This window comes from Somniosus microcephalus, chromosome 12 (genome assembly GCF_052327205.1).
Source record: "Somniosus microcephalus isolate GS21.2 chromosome 12, FLI_Smic_1.0, whole genome shotgun sequence".
Taxonomy (NCBI): Eukaryota; Metazoa; Chordata; class Chondrichthyes; order Squaliformes; family Somniosidae; genus Somniosus; species Somniosus microcephalus.
In genome coordinates, this window is record NC_140998.1 from 214,378,642 (window position 1) to 214,397,331 (window position 18,690).

The window sequence follows — 18,690 nt, forward strand, 5'->3', positions numbered from 1 at the left end:
AATTAAGGCACATGGGATTGGGGGCAAGGTATTGACTTGGATAGAGAACTGGTTGGCGGACAGAAAGCAAAGAGTTGGAATAAACGGGTCATTTTCTGAGTGGCAGGCAGTGACTAGTGGGGTACCGCAAGGATCGGTCCTAGGACCCCAGCTGTTCACAATATATATTAATGATCTGGACGAGGGAATTGGATGTAATATCTCCAAATTTGCAGATGACACAAAGCTGGGAGGGAGGATATGCTGTGAGGAGGATGTCGTGAAACTCCAGCACGATTTGGACAGGTTGGGTGATTGGGCAGAAACATGGCAAATGCACTATAATGTGGATAAATGTGAGGTTATCCACTTTGGTGGCAAAAACAGGAAGGCAGATTATTATTTGAATGGTAATAGATTGGGAGAAGGGGAAGTGCAAAGAGACCTGGGTGTTCTTGTACACCAGTCGCTGAAGGTAAGCATTCAGGTGCAGCAGGCGGTTAAGAAGGCAAATGGTATGTTGGCCTTCGTAGCGAGAGGGTTCGAGTACAGGAACAAGGATGTCTTGCTGCAGTTGTACAGGGCCTTGGTGGACCACATCTTGAGTATTGTGTGCAGTTTTGGTCGCCTTATCTGAGGAAGGATGTTCTTGCCACGGAAGGAGTGCAGCGAAGATTCACCAGGCTGATACCTGGGATGGCAGGAATGACGTATGAGGAGAGATTGTGTCGATTGGGCTTATACTCACTGGAGTTTAGAAGATTGAGAGGGGATCTCATCGAAACCTATAAAATTCTGTCAGGCCTGGACAGACTAGATGCAGGAAGGATGTTTCTGATGGCCGGGGAGTCCAGAACCAGGGGTCATAGTCTAAGGATAAGGGGTAAGCCATTTAGGACTGAAATGAGGAGGAATTTCTTCACCCAGAGAGTGGTGAACCTGTGGAATTCTCTGCCACAGAGGGCGGTGGAGGCCAGTTCATTAAGTATATTCAAGAAAGAGTTGGATATATTTCTTAAGGCTAAAGGGATCAAGGGATATGGGGAGAAGGCAGGGACCGGGTACTGAATTTGGATGATCAGCCATGATCTCATTGAATGGCGGAGCAGGCTCGAAGGGCCGAATGGCCTACTCCTGCTCCTATCTTCTATGTATCTATGTATAGTCTGGCTGGAGTCACAGATCAGGGTGTCAGATCCAAACTTACAGGCTAACTCTAGTCTATATTGGCAGCTTACAGGCTGAGACTCAGTATTGTAAAACTTGGTACTGTAAGCAGCATAGAGAACATTGGTCCTGAAATAAACCTCTGTTTAGCTGCAATACTAAGGTTAGTGATATTACTAGATGGGGTCTAGATTCTCACAAAACATTGTGAAACCACTTTAGCCTCAGATCTGGCATTAATCAGCCTCTGATGTCCTCCCATCTGGCAATTAACTTTTTCCTGGTTATATCAGGAATTACCACTGTTCTGTCCATTTGAAATTCCACACTCACACTCACACACACACGTAAAAACAGCTGCACAATGACTTGTGGCTGAATGTGGTGAATTATTGCCCAACTTCAATACTTACCTTGATTTGTTCATAAATACACTGATTAGGCACTCTGCAGCCTTCCGGACTCAATATCGAGTTCAACAATTTCAGATCATAACCTCGGCCCCTATTTCATTTTTTCTTGTAATTTTTCCACTCCTTTCCCCCCCCCCTCCCTTTCCTTTTGTTTCGCTCTCACACCTGGCAGCTATCCCTTGCCCTGCCAGTACACTTTACACCCAATCTCAGCCTATTACCATCTCGTCTAGCTGCTAACACCTTTTATTGTCTCTTTTTTACTTCTTTTGTTTCTTTTATTCTTTTGTCCAATCGCAGCCCTGCCGCCGATCTATCTTTTCTTTCCAGTTTTGAAGAAGGGTTCGAACCGAAACGTCAACTCAAATTTCTCTCCACGGATGTTGCCTGACCTGCTGAGTTTTTCCAGCATTTTCTGTTGTTATTTCAGATTTCCAACATCCGCAGTATTTTGCTATCACACTGGACTCTTGGCTACTTGCCAGTATTCATTGGGGTTTGGACACGTTCCCAGCTGATGAAAGTTCACACAGATCTTTCCGTTTATACACTTGGTATTCCCCGATACGGTCAGGCTTTGAATTATTTCTGTCTCAATGATGCGATGGTGCTGATGGCCTACTTTGAACATTAAGTTTAAGTAAAGCTTTCTTTTAAGGGGTTAGTATAATATAGACCTTTTTCTCACATCAGGGTATGTATTTTGAAGTCAGAAGGTTTTCATTTTATTGCTGTTAAAGCGCTTCTGAATTGTGTGTGAACTGTAGATAACTTGGAGTCCATATCTGATGTTATATAATAAATGATTCTTTCGGTTTAAAAAGTGAGACTTGCATTTCTCCAGCGCCTTTCCCCACCTCAGGACGTCCCAAAGCGCTTCACAGCCAATGAAGTACTTTTGCAGTGTGGTCACTGTTGTAATGTAGGAAACACGGCAGCCTTGGCAACGACAGTCACATCCCATGGACACAGACACGTGTTTAACAGTGAAATCTATCTGTCGTGTAACTCGACAAATAACATGCGTTCAAAATATTGGATTGGGCTGCGATAAATCCTCGTGCAGTATATAGATGGGAATAACCTGACTTTTCCTCTCAACCTAAAACACTGTCCGGGTGAATGGACTTCTCCAATCAAATGTCTACATTGCCCCAACCTATCCCTTGATCGCTCTCTCCGCCAACTTATCCCTTGATCGCTCTCTCCGCCTCTCTCCCCCCCAACCTATCCCTTGATCGCTCTCTCCACCTCTCTCTCCTCCAACCTATCCCTTGATTGCTCTCTCCGCCTCTCTCTCCCCCAACCTATCCCTTGATCGCTCTCTCCGCCTCTCTCTCCTCCAACCTATCCCTTGATCGCTCTCTCCGCCTCTCTCTCCCCCAACCTATCCCTTGATCGCTCTCTCCACCTCTCTCTCCTCCAACCTATCCCTTGATAGCTCTCTCCGCCTCTCTCTCCCCCAACCTATCCCTTGATCGCTCTCTCCGCCTCTCTCTCCTCCAACCTATCCCTTGATCGCTCTCTTCGCCTCTCTCTCCCCCAACCTATCCCTTGATCGCTCTCTCCGCCTCTCTCTCCCCCAACCTATCCCTTGATCGCTCTCTCCGCCTCTCTTCCCCAACTATCCCTTGATCGCTCTCTCTGCCTCTCTCTCCTCCAACCTATCCCTTGATCGCTCTCTCCGCCTCTCTCTCCCCCAAACTATCCCTTGATCGCTCTCTGCCCAACCTATTCCTTGATCGCTCTCTCCGCCTCTCTCCCCCAACCTATCCCTTGATCACTCTCTCCGCCTCTCTCTCCTCCAACGTATCCCTTGATCGCTCTCTCCGCCTCTCTCTCCCCCAACCTATCCCTTGATCGCTCTCTCTGCCTCTCTCTCCCCCAACCTATCCTTTGATCGCTCTCTCCGCCTCTCTCTCCTCCAACCTATCCCTTGATCGCTCTCTCTGCCTCTCCCTCCTCCAACCTATCCCTTGATCGCTCTCTCCGCCTCTCTCTCCCCCAACCTATCCCTTGCTCGCTCTCTCCGCCTCTCTCCCCTCCTTTAAGATGGTCCTTAAAACCTGCCTCTTTGACCAAGCTTTTGTCGCCTGTTCTAATATCTCATGTTATCAAACAAAATTAGACATCAAACCACATAAGAACAGGAGGAGGCCACTCAGCCCCTCGAGCCTGCTCCACCATTCAATGAGATCATGGCTGATCTGTGATCTAACTCCATCCACCCGCCTTTGCCCCATATCCCTTAATACCTTTGGTTAACAAAAAGGATCAATCTCCGATTTAAAATGAACAATTGGCCCAGCATCAATTGCCGTTTGCGGAAGAGAGTTCCAAACTTCTACCACCCTTTGTGTGTCGAAGTGTTTCCTCACTTCACTCCTGAAAGGTCTGGCTCTAATTTTTAGACTCTGCCCCCTAGTCCTAGAATCCCCAACCAGCAGAAATAGTTTCTATTTACCCCATCAGTTCCCCTTAATATCCTGAAAACTTCGATCAGATCACCCCTTAACCCTTTAAATTCCAAGGAATACGACCCTAGTGTGTGTAATCTCTCCTCCTAACTTACCGCTCCTGTGAAGTGCCTTGGGACATTTTACGACATTAAAGGCGCTGTATAATTGCAAGTTGGGGTTTCTAAATCATCATTTACCATCAAACATTGTTGCTAAATTCAACATTCTTCATTCGTTCAATTCACTCCCAGAACAGGCGGAAAAGCCCCTCGGTTTTAGGACTGAACATTTAATTTTAAATGTGGAATACGGAGAGGGTCAGGCGGATAATCTCACTGGTGATAAATCCCCAAACTGGGTGACTCGGATTTTAATGCAAATTGTAGGGAATAAAGTGGAAATCTAAAGGAGCAGAGCTGGATTACACAGGGACATTAATATTTAACGGATTATTATGGTCTGTGCGCTTCCTGCACTGAAATTCACACCTCCACCTGTTCCAGAGTGAAACCTACATCTGTGAATTGGGAAATAAGCAAATGGACTATTCAATCTGCACAAAATGTGTCTGTAAAATCAGGACGTTCAGTGTTGCAGAGTGCAGATCAGATCAGTCCCTGTCTCATGAACAGATTTTAACACAGTCACTCGCTTGTAAATATAAACTCTCCTTCAATCGAAGTGTTTATCAATAGAAGACACACGGGAAACACAGGAGCCAGTTTCACTGACCCAATTTTATTGACACATCCCTCCCGATAATATTTTGGAAATATCACCACAATTCCTGCTCGCAGTTCAAGTCAGCACATAGCTTTGTCCCTAATAGTTAAAACAAAACCTGATCTTGTTGTCTGAGAAACGGATCTCAATGAGAAGAGAAATTCCTCCGAGTGTGTCGGACACGACTCTCAGGAAACATCACCATCTTACACCCACACAGTGCAAGTAATTCTTCACCAATCCAATACACAGGGTGTGAGCAATGGCTTTAACCCTAACCTGTGTTATAATTTGCCCTCACTTGTTAGAAAACCAGTAATGACAGCTCCTGCTTCCACTGCACCCTCCAATGTGGATTATTTCCCCCTTCACCACGTTAGAAGATTTCAGAAAAATAAATATCGGCCGATTAAAAATAACGATTGAATTAATTGAAAAACTCGACATTTCACAAACAAATCGACTCACAGGAGCAGCGTCAGGGAGGGAATCATCAGTGACTCTTGCAATCTCTAAAAGATTCATTTTAATCCTCGCAAACACATCACATTCAATATCATCAGTCAATTTACAATATATTCAGCCCCTTGTGGGAAATACAGGTTTAAACAGAGCAGAACTATCGAATAATTAGCAACATAAAACACTTTGATGTCCACTTGTCCTTATGTTTTCAGCGACAGTCAAAGCTTTGTATTGAAGCAATTCTGGTGGCGAGATGTGATGGGCCAATTTCCCATCTACAACTTCAGTTTACACTTTAATTCGGCGCAAATCTTCTTTGCACATTATGTTGTTAAAAATGCAGAGAAACCAATTGCCCACCAGCCTGTTCCTGGTGGCTTGTACTGTACTCACCAGATCATAAATCACAGCAGAAACCGCCCAGATTGTGTCTGAAATCCGCTCTCAGAAAACCCTGTGAGCTTTTTAAACTCCACTATCAATACATGTGATGCAATAAATTCATATCCTCCGAAAGAGCGGGGTTTAAAACAAATCCGATTGAAGTAGTTCAGCGAGCGACCCTGTCCAGAAATTAAACTTATCCACCCATTCATTTTCAATCCGTTCCTTTTGAACGAGGACGGGTTAACTCGCTGCGTTTGACGAGGTGGAGAGAGAGAGAGAGTACTTCATGGCAAAGAGTTTCTGCATCTGAATTTACTGCACATTCCCCCCCCACCCCCTGAAGATGACTTGTGGGGATCCTGTTCACAATGTCCAGAGAACTCTGGGATTAAACTGTCTCTGCACCCGGGGCTGGGCCGTGTCCTGGAATGAACAGTAATTGACATCAAAGGTCCGGCCGGGATCCACTGGATCCAGAGGACAGGTGAGCCCACCCCCATCAACCTGGTCTAAAATGTACAGGAACACCCACCCCAAAGGTTAGCCAGCCGATTCCCCATCCTTACTCGCCTATTCCCCACAAACTGCAAATATTCATAACTCACCCAGAACATTGGCCCGGGACAGTCGAGTCTCCAGCTCAGTCTTACACTGGTGCGAGGTTTCTTTTGATCGACTGTGACGCATCAAAACTCGATTTAAACAAACCAACACTCACCTGGTTTAAAGAAACTCGCCTCATATCCCGGAAAGGTGAGGCCCAATCAGACTGCTTTCAATCAATTAACATTCATAAACATTTCCTCTACATAAACCATGGCAACTAAAGCATTTGGAGGAATAGAATTCAAAAGCTGAGAGGTGAAGTTAGGAAACACTTCTACACACAAAGGGTGGTAGAAGGTTGGAACTCTCTTCCACAAACGGCAATTGATGCTGGGTCAATAGTTAATTTTAAATCGGAGATTGATCGATTTTTTTTACCAAAGGTATTAAGGGATATGGGCCAAAGGCGGGTGGATGGAGTTAGATCACAGATCAGCCATGATCTCATTGAATTGCGGAACAGGCTCGAGGGGCTGAATGGCCTCCTCCTGTTCCTATTTTCCTGGACCACATTTGGAATATTGTGGTTTCTCTGGGAATGCCGTTACAGGAAGGATATGAGAGCCTTGGAGAGGAACCTTGAAGGTTCCCTAGAATGATACCAGGAATGAAAAGTTCTAATGATAAACGAAGGCTCAGAATGGGACTTCTTGATATCGAATTACATCGAGTGTGCAGCACAGACACAGGCCACTTATAGGGGAGGTTTCATGTCCTTATAGGGAGTTTAAAAAGATCACAGGGTTTTGTGAGGGCGGATTTCCGACACAATCTGGGCGGTTTCTGCTGTGATTTATGATCTGATGAGTACAGTACAAGCCGCCAGGAACAGGCTGGTTGGCAATTGGTTTATCTGCATTTTTAACAACATAAAGTGCAAAGAAGATTTGCGCCCAATTAAAGTGTAAACTGAAATTGTAGATGGGAAATTGGCCCATCACATCTCGCCACTAGAATTGCTTCAATACAAAGCTTTGACTGTCGCTGAAAACATAAGGACAAGTGGACATCAAAGTGTTTTATGTTGCTAATTATTCGATAGTTCTGCTTTGTTTAAACCTGTATTTCCCACAAGGGGGTGAATATATTGTAAATTGACTGATGATATTGAATGTGATGTGTTTGTGAGGGTTAAAATGAATCTTTTAGAGATTGCAAGAGTCACTGATGATTCCCTCCCTGACGCTGCTCCTGTGAGTCGATTTGTTTGTGAAATGTCGAGTTTTTCAATTGTTCAATCGTTATTTTTAATCGGCCGATATTTATTTTTCTGAAATCTTCTAACGTGGTGAAGGTGGAAATAATCCACATTGGAGGGTGCAGTGGGGACAGGAGCTGTCATTACTGGTTTTCTAACAAGTGAGGGCAAATTATAACACAGGTTAGGGTTAAAGCCATTGCTCACACCCTGTGTATTGGATTGGTGAAGAATTACTTGCACTGTGTGGGTGTCAGATGGTGATGTTTCCTGAGAGTCGTGTCCGACACACTCGGGGGAATTTCTCTTCTCATTGAGATCCGTTTCTCAAACAAGATGATCAGGTTTTGTTTTAACTCTATCGGGGGCAAAGCTATGGGCTGACTTGAACTGCGAGCAGGAATTGTGGTGATATTTCCAAAATATTATCGGGAGGGATGTGTCAATAAAATTGGGTCAGTGAAACTGGCTCCTGTGTTTCCCGTGTGTCTTCTGTTGATAAACACTTCGATTGAAGGAGAGTTTATATTTACAAGCGAGTGACTGTGTTAAAATCTGTTCATGAGACAGGGACTGATCTGATCTGCACTCTGCAACACTGAACATCCTGATTTTACAGACACATTTTGTGCAGATTGAATAGTCCATTTGCTTATTTCCCAATTCACAGATGTAGGTTTCACTCTCAAACACGTGGAGGTGTGAATTTCAGTGCAGGAAGCGCACAGACCATAATAATCAGTTAAATATTAATGTCCCTGTGTAATCCAGCTCTGCTCCTTTAGATTTCCCACTTTATTCCCCGTCAGTTGTGTCTGGGAACCAAGAATAAAAGATGGCCTAAAATTTGCATTAAAATCCGAGTGATCCAGTTTGGGGATTTATCATCAGTGGGATTATCCGCCTGACCCTCTCCGTATTCCACATTTAAAATCAAATGTTCAGTCCTAAAACCGAGAGGCTTTTCCGCCTGTTCTAGGAGTGAATTGAACGAATGAAAAATGTTGAATTTAGCAACAATGTTTGATGGTAAATGATGATTTAGCAATCAAGGGATAGGTTGGGAAATGTAGACCTGTGATTGGAGAAGTCCATTCACCCGGACAGTGATTCTGGTTGAGAGGAAGAGTCAGATTGGAAAGGGAGGGGGTAAATCCAGTTGTCCTGGTCCATGTTGGAACGAGCGACATCGGTAGGAACAGGGAGGAGGTCCTGCTGACAGAGTATCAGGAGCTGGGATATAAATTAAAAAGCAGGACCTCCAAGGTAACAATCTCTGGATTATTGCCTGGACCAGGTGCAAGTTGTCACAGAAGCAGAGAGATCAGGAGAATTAACAGGTGGCTAAAGGGCTGGTGTGGGAAAGAGGGGTTCCTTTTCATGGGACACTGGCACCAGTCCTGGGGCAGGAAGGAGCTGGTACCGATGGGACAGGGGCTCCACCTGAACCGGGATGGGACCCGTGGCCCAGCACTTCCTGCACTGAAATTCACACCTCGACCTGTTCCAGAGTGAAACCTACATCTGTGAATTGGGAAATAAGCACATGGACTATTCAATCTGCACAAAATGTGTCTGTAAAATCAGGATGTTCAGTGTTGCAGAGTGCAGATCAGATCAGTCCCTGTCTCATGAACAGATTTTAACACAGTCACTCGCTTGTAAATATAAACTCTCCTTCAATCGAATTGTTTATCAACAGAAGACACACGGGAAACACAGGGGCCAGTTTCACTGACCCAATTTTATTGACACATCCCTCCCGATAATATTTTGGAAATTTCACCACAATTCCTGCTCGCAGTTCAAGTCAGCACACAGCTTTGCCCCTGATAAGAGTTCAAACAAAACCTGATCTTGTTTGAGAAACGGATCTCAATGAGAAGAGAAATTCCTCCGCGTGTGTCGGACACGACTCTCAGGAAACATCACCATCTGACACCCACACAGTGCAAGTAATTGTTCACCAATCCAATACACAGGGTGTGAGCAATGGCTTTAACCCTAACCGGTGTTATAATTTGCCCTCACTTGTTAGAAAACCAGTAATGACAGCTCCTGTTCCCACTGCACCCTCCAATGTGGATTATTTCCACCTTCACCACGTTAGAAGATTTCAGAAAAATAAATATCGGCCGATTAAGAATAACGATTGAACAATTGAAAAACTCGACATTTCACAAACAAATCGACTCACAGGAGCAGCGTCAGGGAGGGAACATAGAAACATAGAAGATAGGAGCAGGAGTAGGCCATTCGGCCCCTCGAGCCTGTTCCACCATTCAATGAGATCATGGCTGATCATCCAAATTCAGTACCCTGTCCCTGCCCTCTTCCCATACCCCTTGATCCCTTTAGCTTTAAGAAATATATCCAACTCCTTCTTGAATATATTTAATGAATTGGCCTCCACTGCCTTCTGTGGTAGTGAATTCCACAGGTTCACCACTCTCTGGGTGAAGAAATTCCTCCTCATTTCTGTCCTAAATGGCTCACCCCTTATCTATAGACTGTGACCCCTGGCTCTGGACTCCCCCGCCATCGGGAACCTCCTGTCAAAACAAGTGAAGCCCACTCTGTAAGCATTATGTAAGGCTTTGAATGTGAGGCCATTACTTTGGGGTCAAATCTGTGTGTACATGTCAATCTGGAGTACTTTGAAAACGATAAAAAGTGAAGGCCAGTTATTCCGAGCCAACTTCATCACCGGTGTCTTGCAGTTTTGCTATAACATGCACTTTACGATTTTGGTTAAAATAAAAAAAATAAAAAATAAAAATCAAAGACTTTTCCTGAAATGAGAGGAACTAAACATTGTCATTACATTACTATCATTTATGACCAATGTTTCACTTTTAAAGAATCTTTTCTCTCCAGTTTGTTTACCCTAATGGTGGCAGCACATTTTGGGCATCGCTATTATCAAGATGCATTTTTAACTGCTAAAAACTAGGATCAGAATATATGACATTACTGAATACTGGTCCTTTTTATGTGAAGGCTCCTTCCCCAACAGTCAAGTCCAGCTGATGAATGTTTTCATATGGTGTGTAAGTATTTTGATACTAGTACATTTGAAAACTATGTGGGTTTATAATGAAGATAGTGGGGTATCTTAAGCAGATCCTAAATAAAATAAATATTAATTGCCTAAAATAAAGTTACAAATTAAATTGTGTTTAACCTCAGGGGTGCTATTTCTGTTTAGACCTACAACCTTACAAGTTATCAAACGGCTTTTACAGTAAATCCTGTGAACTGCTCTTGAGAATATTGCTGCTCTCAAAATCTATTCCTCCATTGATTAAGGACAAAAAACACCTTGGGGTAATTTATGAAACTTTAAATATATATATATATCTTGAGACTATAACACAACAAAGGTTCTCCTCACTTAAACTGAAGTCAGCATTTGGACCAGCGTATAACTGGAACTACAATGATCAAAAAGAAGTGCTCTGTACAGTCCACTGTGAAAGGTTACACTGTACCTCCCATTTCAGTACTAAGCTCCCTTAGGTCGAAGTGAAAAGGGAAATAACTATCCTACAAACAGAAAGTGATTACAGAATGTCGGTCAGAATCTATAGAGAAAGCTCAGGTTATCATTTCAGATATAGACCCTTTGTCGAAGATAAGTAATGTTTTTTACAGATATGGTTTGGAAAGAGATTTTGTTTTAATGTGCGTTATGATATTGACCAACGGTTAGACTCAGCTTACAAAGGGTTAACTGCCATCTTTTAAATTTAATATTTGAAGTCATTCGGGATGCTAATTATGAAGCAATTCTGTACACCTCATAGCAGTTTGCACCATGGTGTTAGGATTGTTTTCATTCATTATACTTGGCAGAACACATAGCTCAACCGAATACTGGAAGTTTCCACACTTCATTCCAGGTAGTAACTTTGATGAGCAGCTCGGCAGACCAATCGTGACACACAGTTGAGGGATGGAGCACACCATCAGTGACTCTTGCAATCTCTAAAAGATTCATTTTAATCCTCGCAAACACATCACATTCAATATCATCAGTCAATTTACAATATATTCATCCCCTTGTGGGAAATACATGTTTAAACAGAGCAGAACTATCGAATAATTAGCAACATAAAATACTTTGATGTCCACTTGTCCTGATGTTTTCAGCTACAGTCAAAGCTTTGTATTGAAGCAATTCTAGTGGCGAGATGTGATGGACCAATTTCCCATCTATAATTTCAGTTTACACTTTAATTGGGCGCAAATCTTCGTTGCACTTTATGTTGTTAAAAATGCAGATAAACCAATTGCCAACCGGCCTGTTCCTGGTGGCTTGTACTGTACTCATCAAATCATAAATCACAGCAGAAACCGCCCAGATTGTGTCTGAAATCCGCTCTCAGAAAACCCTGTGAGCTTTTTAAACTCCCCTATCAATACATGTGATGCAATAAATTCATATCCTCCGAAAGAGCGGGTTTTAAAACAAATCCGGTTAAAGAAGTTCAGCTAGCGACCCTTTCCAGAAATTAAACTTATCCACCCATTCACCTTCAAGCCGTTCCTTTTGAACAGAGGACGGGTTAGCTCGCTGTGTTTGACCAGGTGGAGCGAGAGAGAGAGAGAGAGAGAGAGAGTACTTCATGGCAAAGAGTTTCTGCATCTGAATTTACTGCACATTCCCCCCCTGAAGATGGCTTGTCTAAAATGTACAGAACCCCCACCCAAAAGCAAAACACTGCGGATGCTGGAAACCTTGTTCCAGCTCTGACGGAGGTCCATCGAGCTGAAACGTTAACTCTGTGTCTCTCTCCACAGATGCTAATGTCGGACCTGGCTGAGTGTTTCCAGCGCTGTGTTATTATTCCCCATCCTCACTCGCCTGTTTCCCCACAAACTGCAAATACTCAGGACTAACCCAGATCATTCTGGCCGGACGGTCCAGTCTGCAGCTCAGTGTTACTGGTACAAGTTACAAGCTGGGCGCGGCGATTCAAAGAACCCAACACTCACAGGAAAGTCCCGTGCCCAGGTGGGGTGAGCTAGTTGGCGGATCACGGACCCGCTCCCGGCTACAGCGGCTCCCTCAGAGGGATTTTACAGATTGGGTTTGTTCAGCCCGCCCTGCCGGGGTTCCCGGACAGTTAACAACAAGCGGGTCTGATGACCCCGGTGTCCTTAAAGGGACCATGTCCAAATTAATTCTGAGACTGTTGAGGTTCTGCAAACACTGACGAGCACTGCACAGAGGCGCAGGGCTGCACCCAGGCTCCCTCTCGTTCCTGGTTCCCAGACACAACTGACGGGGAATAAAGTGGATATCTAAAGGAGCAGGACTGGATTACACAGGGACATTAATATTTAACGGATTATTATGGTCTGTGCTCACAACTCCACCTGTTTGAGAGTGAAACCTACATCTGTGAATTGGGAAATAAGCAAACGGACTATTCAATCTGCACAAAATGTGTCTGTAAAATCGGGATGTTCAGTGTTGCAGAGTGCAGATCAGATCAGTCCCTGTCTCATGAACAGATTTTAACACAGTCACTCGCTTATAAATATAAACTCTCCTTCAATCGAAATGTTTATCAACAGAAGACACACGGGAAACACAGGGGCCAGTTTCACTGACCCAATTTTATTGACACATCCCTCCCGATAATATTTTGGAAATATCACAATTCCTGCTCGCAGTTTAAGTCAGCACATAGCTTTGCCCCCGATAGTTAAAACAAAACCTGATGTTGTTTGAGAAACGGATCTCAATGAGAAAATAAATTCACCCGCGTGTGTCGGACACGACTCTCAGGAAACATCACCATCTGACACCCACACAGTGCAAGTAATTCTTTACCAATCCAATACACAGGGTGTGAGCAATGGCTTTAACCCTAACCTGTGTTATAATTTGCCCTCACTTGTTAGAAAACCAGTAATGACAGCTCCTGTTCCCACTGCACCCTCCAATGTGGATTATTTCCACCTTCACCACGTTAGAAGATTTCAGAAAAATAAATATCGGCCGATTAAAAATAACGATTGAACAATTGAAAAACTCGACATTTCACAAACAAATCGACTCACAGGAGCAGCGTCAGGGAGGGAATCATCAGTGACTCTTGCAATCTCTAAAAGATTCATTTTAATCCTCACAAACACATCACATTCAATATCATCAGTCAATTTACAATATATTCATCCCCTTGTGGGAAATACTTGTCCTGATGTTTGATGTTTAGAGCGGGGCTTTACAACAAATCCGGTTAAAGAAGTTCAGCTAGCGACCCTTTCCAGAAATTAAACTTATCCACCCATTCACTTTAAAGCAGTTTCTTTTGAACAGGGGACGGGTTAGCTCGCTGTGTTTGACCAGGTGGAGAGAGAGAGAGAGAGAGTACTTCATGGCAAAGAGTTTCTCCATCTGGTAAGAGGTTACAGAGATAGGGAGGGTTGTAGGGGCTGGAGGAGGTTACAGAGATAGGGAGGGTTGTAGGGGCTGGAGGAGGTTACAGAGACAGGGAGGGTTGTAGGGCCTGGAGGAGGTTACAGAGATAGGGAGGGTTGTAGGGGCTGGAGGTGGTTACAGAGATAGGGAGGGTTGTAGGGGCTGGAGGTGGTTACAGAGATAGGGAGGGTTGTAGGGGCTGGAGGTGGTTACAGAGATAGGGAGGGTTGTAGGGCCTGGAGGAGGTTACAGAGATAGCGAGGGTTGTAGGGGCTGGAGGAAGTTACAGAGATGGGGAGGGTTGTAGGGGCTGGAGGAGGTTACAGAGATAAGGAGGGGGCAAGGTGGCCATGGAGGGATTTGGAACACGAGGATGAGAATATTGAAATTGAGGCGTTGCTGTACCAGGAGCTAGTGTGGGTCAGCGAGCAACAGGGGGGTGACGGGTGAAAGAGACTCGGTGCGAGTTAGGACACGGGGGCAGCAGAGTTCAATTCCTCACTCCCATAACTTACACATCATGTGGGGGGAAAAATAGATCGGCAGCAGGAGTGTGAGGTGGAAGGGTAGTTTGACAATGTAACGCAGTGTGCAGCTCTGATGTGCTGCCCTATGGAACAGGAGAAGGTGGGTTTGTGCCCTCTGACCACCCACACGCTGAGGTTCCACTCTCGCCAGGAGAGGGCAGTGTGGTCCAGAGGAGATCAGAGAGGGGCAGGAGATCAGAGCAATGACACGGGCTGTTCTCAGGTCAGCCCTAGTGGCTGCCGATAGAACGGCATTGGCAGGTGTCTGGGATCAGGGCAGAGCGTCAACTCTGGCCGAGGACTGGCACCTCACCCAAAGAACTTCATTGGCTGTGAAGCGCTTTAGGACGTCCTGAGGTGGTGAAAGGTGCTGGAGAAATGGGAGTCTGTCTTTAAATGTTGTTCCAGGGTGTCCCTGCAGTACCGCCCTGCGTCCACCGGGTGGTGCTGGTGCTCGGTTTACCATTGGCCCGTTGAGCTGGACAACACCGCCATCTCCTGGCTGAGCACCATTAATACAGGAACCAAAACAACAACAACAACTTCCACTTATCACAGAATCACAGAATCACAGAAACCCCACAGTGCAGATAGAGGCCATTTCGGCCCATCGAGCCTGCACCGACACATATCCCACCCGATCCCCGTAACCCCATGTATTTAATCCCCCTAACACTAAGGGTCAATTTATCATAGCCAAATCAACCTAACCCGCACATCTTTGGACTGTGGGAGGAAACCGGAGCACCCGGAGGAAACCCACGCAAACACGGGGAGAATGTGCAAACTCCACACAGACAGTCACCCGAGGCCGGATTCGAACCCGGGTCCCTGGCGCTGTGAGACAACAGTGCTAACCACTATGCCACCGTGCTGCAAAGCACCTTTAATTGTAGTAAAAGATCCCAAGGCGCTTCACAGGAGTATTTTAAGACAAAAATGTTGACACCGAGCCACATAAGGAGAAATTAGGGCAGGTGACCAAAAGCTTGGTCAAAGAGGTCGGTTTAAGGAGAGTCTTAAAGGAGGAGAGAGAGGCGGAGAGGTTTAGGGAGGGAATTCCAGAGCTCGGGACCCAGGCGGCTGAAGGCATGGCCACCAATGGTTGAGCGATTATTATCAGGAAAGCTCAAGAGGGCAGAATTTAAGAAGTGCAGATATCTCGGTGGGTTATGGGGCTGGAGGAGGTTACAGAGACAGGGAGGGTTGTAGAGGCTGGAGGAAGTTACAGACTTAGGGAGGGTTGTAGGGGCTGGAGGAGGTTACAGAGATAGGAAGGGTTGTAGGGGCTGGAGGAGGTTACAGAGATAGGAAGGGTTGTAGGGGCTGGAGGAGGTTACAGAGATAGGGAGGGTTGTAGGGGCTGGAGGAGGTGACAGAGATAGGGAGGGTTGTAGGGGGCTGGAGGAGATTACAGAGTTAGGGAGGGATGTAGGGGCTGGAGGAGGTTACAGAGATAGGGAGGGTTGTAGGGGCTGGAGGAGGTTACAGAGATAGGGAGGGTTGTAGGAGCTGGAGGAGGTTGCAGAGATAGGGAGGGGTGTAGGGGGCTGGAGGAGGTTACAGAGATAGGGAGGGTTGTAGGGACTGGAGGAGGTTACAGAGATACGGAGGGTTGTAGGGGCTGGAGGAGGTTACAGAGATAGGGAGGGTTGTAGGGGCTGGAGGAGGTTACAGAGATAGGGAGGGTTGTAGGGGCTGGAGGAGGTTACAGAGATAGGGAGTGTTGTAGGGGCTGGAGGAGGTTACAGAGATAGGGAGGGTTGTAGGGGCTGGAGGAGGTTACAGAGATAGGGAGGGTTGTAGGGGCTGGAGGAGGTTACAGAGATAGGGAGGGTTGTAGGGGCTGGAGGAGGTTACAGAGATAGGGAGGGTTGTAGGGGGCTGGAGGAGGTTACAGAGATAGGGAGGGTTGTAGGGGGCTGGAGGAAGTTACAGAGATAGGGAGGGTTGTAGGGGGCTGGAGTAAGTTACAGAGATAGGGAGGGTTGTAGGGGCTGGAGGAGGTTACAGAGCTAGGGAGGGGTTGTTGGGGCTGGAGGAGGTTACAGAGATAGGGAGGGTTGCAGGGGCTGGAGGAGGTTACAGAGATAGGGAGGGTTGTAGGGGCTGGAGGAGGTTACAGAGATAGGGAGGGTTGTAGGAGCTGGAGGAGGTTACAGAGATAGGGAGGGTTGTAGGGGGCTGGAGGAGGTTACAGAGATAGGGAGGGTTGTAGGGGGCTGGAGGAGGTTACAGAGATAGGGAGGGTTGTAGGGGCTGGAGGGGGTTACAGAGATAGGGAGGGTTGTAGGGGCTGGAGGAGGTTACAGAGATAGGGAGGGCTGTAGGGTCTGGAGGAGGTTACAGAGATAGGGAGGGTTGTAGGGGCTGGAGGAGGTTACAGAGATAGTGAGGGTTGTAGGGGCTGGAGGAGGTTACAGAGATAGGGAGGGTTGTAGGGACTGGAGGAGGTTACAGAGATACGGAGGGTTGTAGAGGCTGGAGGAGGTTACAGAGATAGGGAGGGTTGTAGGGGCTGGAGGAGGTTACAGAGATAGGGAGGGTTGTAGGGGGCTGGAGGAGGTTACAGAGATAGGGAGGGTTGTAGGGGGCTGGAGGAAGTTACAGAGATAGGGAGGGTTGTAGGGGGCTGGAGGAGGTTACAGAGATAGGGAGGGTTGTAGGGGCTGGAGGAGGTTACAGAGCTAGGGATGGGTTGTTGGGGCTGGAGGAGGTTACAGAGATAGGGAGGGTTGCAGGGGCTGGAGTAGGTTACAGAGATAGGGAGGGTTGTAGGGGCTGGAGGAGGTTACAGAGATAGGGAGGGTTGTAGGAGCTGGAGGAGGTTACAGAGATAGGGAGGGTTGTAGGGGGCTGGAGGAGGTTACAGAGATAGGGAGGGTTGTAGGGGGCTGGAGGAGGTTACAGAGATAGGGAGGGTTGTAGGGGCTGCAGGAGGTTACAGAGATAGGGAGGGTTGTAGGGGCTGGAGGAGGTTACAGAGATAGGGAGGGTTGTAGGGGCTGGAGGAGGTTACAGAGATAGGGAGGGTTGTAGGGGCTGGAGGAGGTTACAGAGATAGGGAGGGTTGTAGGGGCTGGAGGAGGTTACAGAGATAGGGAGGGTTGTAGGGTCTGGAGGAGGTTATAGAGATACGGAGGGTTGTAGGGGCTGGAGGAGGTTACAGAGATAGGGAGGGTTGTAGGGGCTGGAGGAGGTTACAGAGATAGGGAGGGTTGTAGGGGCTGGAGGAGGTTACAGAGATAGGGAGGGTTGTACAGGCTGGAGGAGGTTACAGAGATAGGGAGGGTTGCAGGGGCTGGAGGAGGTTACAGAGATAGGGAGGGTTGTAGGGGCTGGAGGAGGTTACAGAGATAGGGAGGGTTGTAGGGGCTGGAGGAGGTTACAGAGATAGGGAGGGTGGTAGGGGCTGGAGGAGGTTACAGAGATAGGGAGGGTTGTAGGGGCTGGAGGAGGTTACAGAGATAGGGAGGGTTGTAGGAGCTGGAGGAGGTTACAGAGATAGGGAGGGTTGTAGGGGGCTGGAGGAGGTTACAGAGATAGGGAGGGTTGTAGGGACTGGAGGAGGTTACAGAAGTACGGAGGGTTGTAGAGGCTGGAGGAGGTTACAGAGATAGGGAGGGTTGTAGGGGCTGGAGGAGGTTACAGAGATAGGGAGGGTTGTAGGGGCTGGAGGAGATTACAGAGATAGGGAGGGTTGTAGGGGCTGGAGGAGGTGACAGAGATAGGGAGGGTTGTAGGGGGCTGGAGGAGATTACAGAGTTAGGGAGGGATGTAGGGGCTCGAGGAGGTTACAGACATAGGGAGGGTTGTAGGGGCTGGAGGAGGTTACAGAGATAGGGAGGGTTGTAGGGGGCTGGAGGAGGTTACAGAGATAGGGAGGGTTGTAGGGGGCTGGAGGAAGTTACAGAGATAGGGAGGGTTGTAGGGGGCTGGAGGAAGTTACAGAGATAGGGAGGGTTGTAGGGGCTGGAGGAGGTTACAGAGATATGGAGGGTTGTAGGGGCTGGAGGAGGTTACAGAGATAGGGAGGGCTGTAGGGGCTGGAGGAGGTTACAGAGATAGGGAGGGTTGTAGGGGCTGGAGGAGGTTACAGAGATAGGGAGGGTGGTAGGGGCTGGAGGAGGTTACAGAGATAGGGAGGGTTGTAGGGGCTGGAGGAGGTTACAGAGATAGGGAGGGTTGTAGGAGCTGGAGGAGGTTACAGAGATAGGGAGGGTTGTAGGGGGCTGGAGGAGGTTACAGAGATAGGGAGGGTTGTAGGGACTGGAGGAGGTTACAGAAGTACGGAGGGTTGTAGAGGCTGGAGGAGGTTACAGAGATAGGGAGG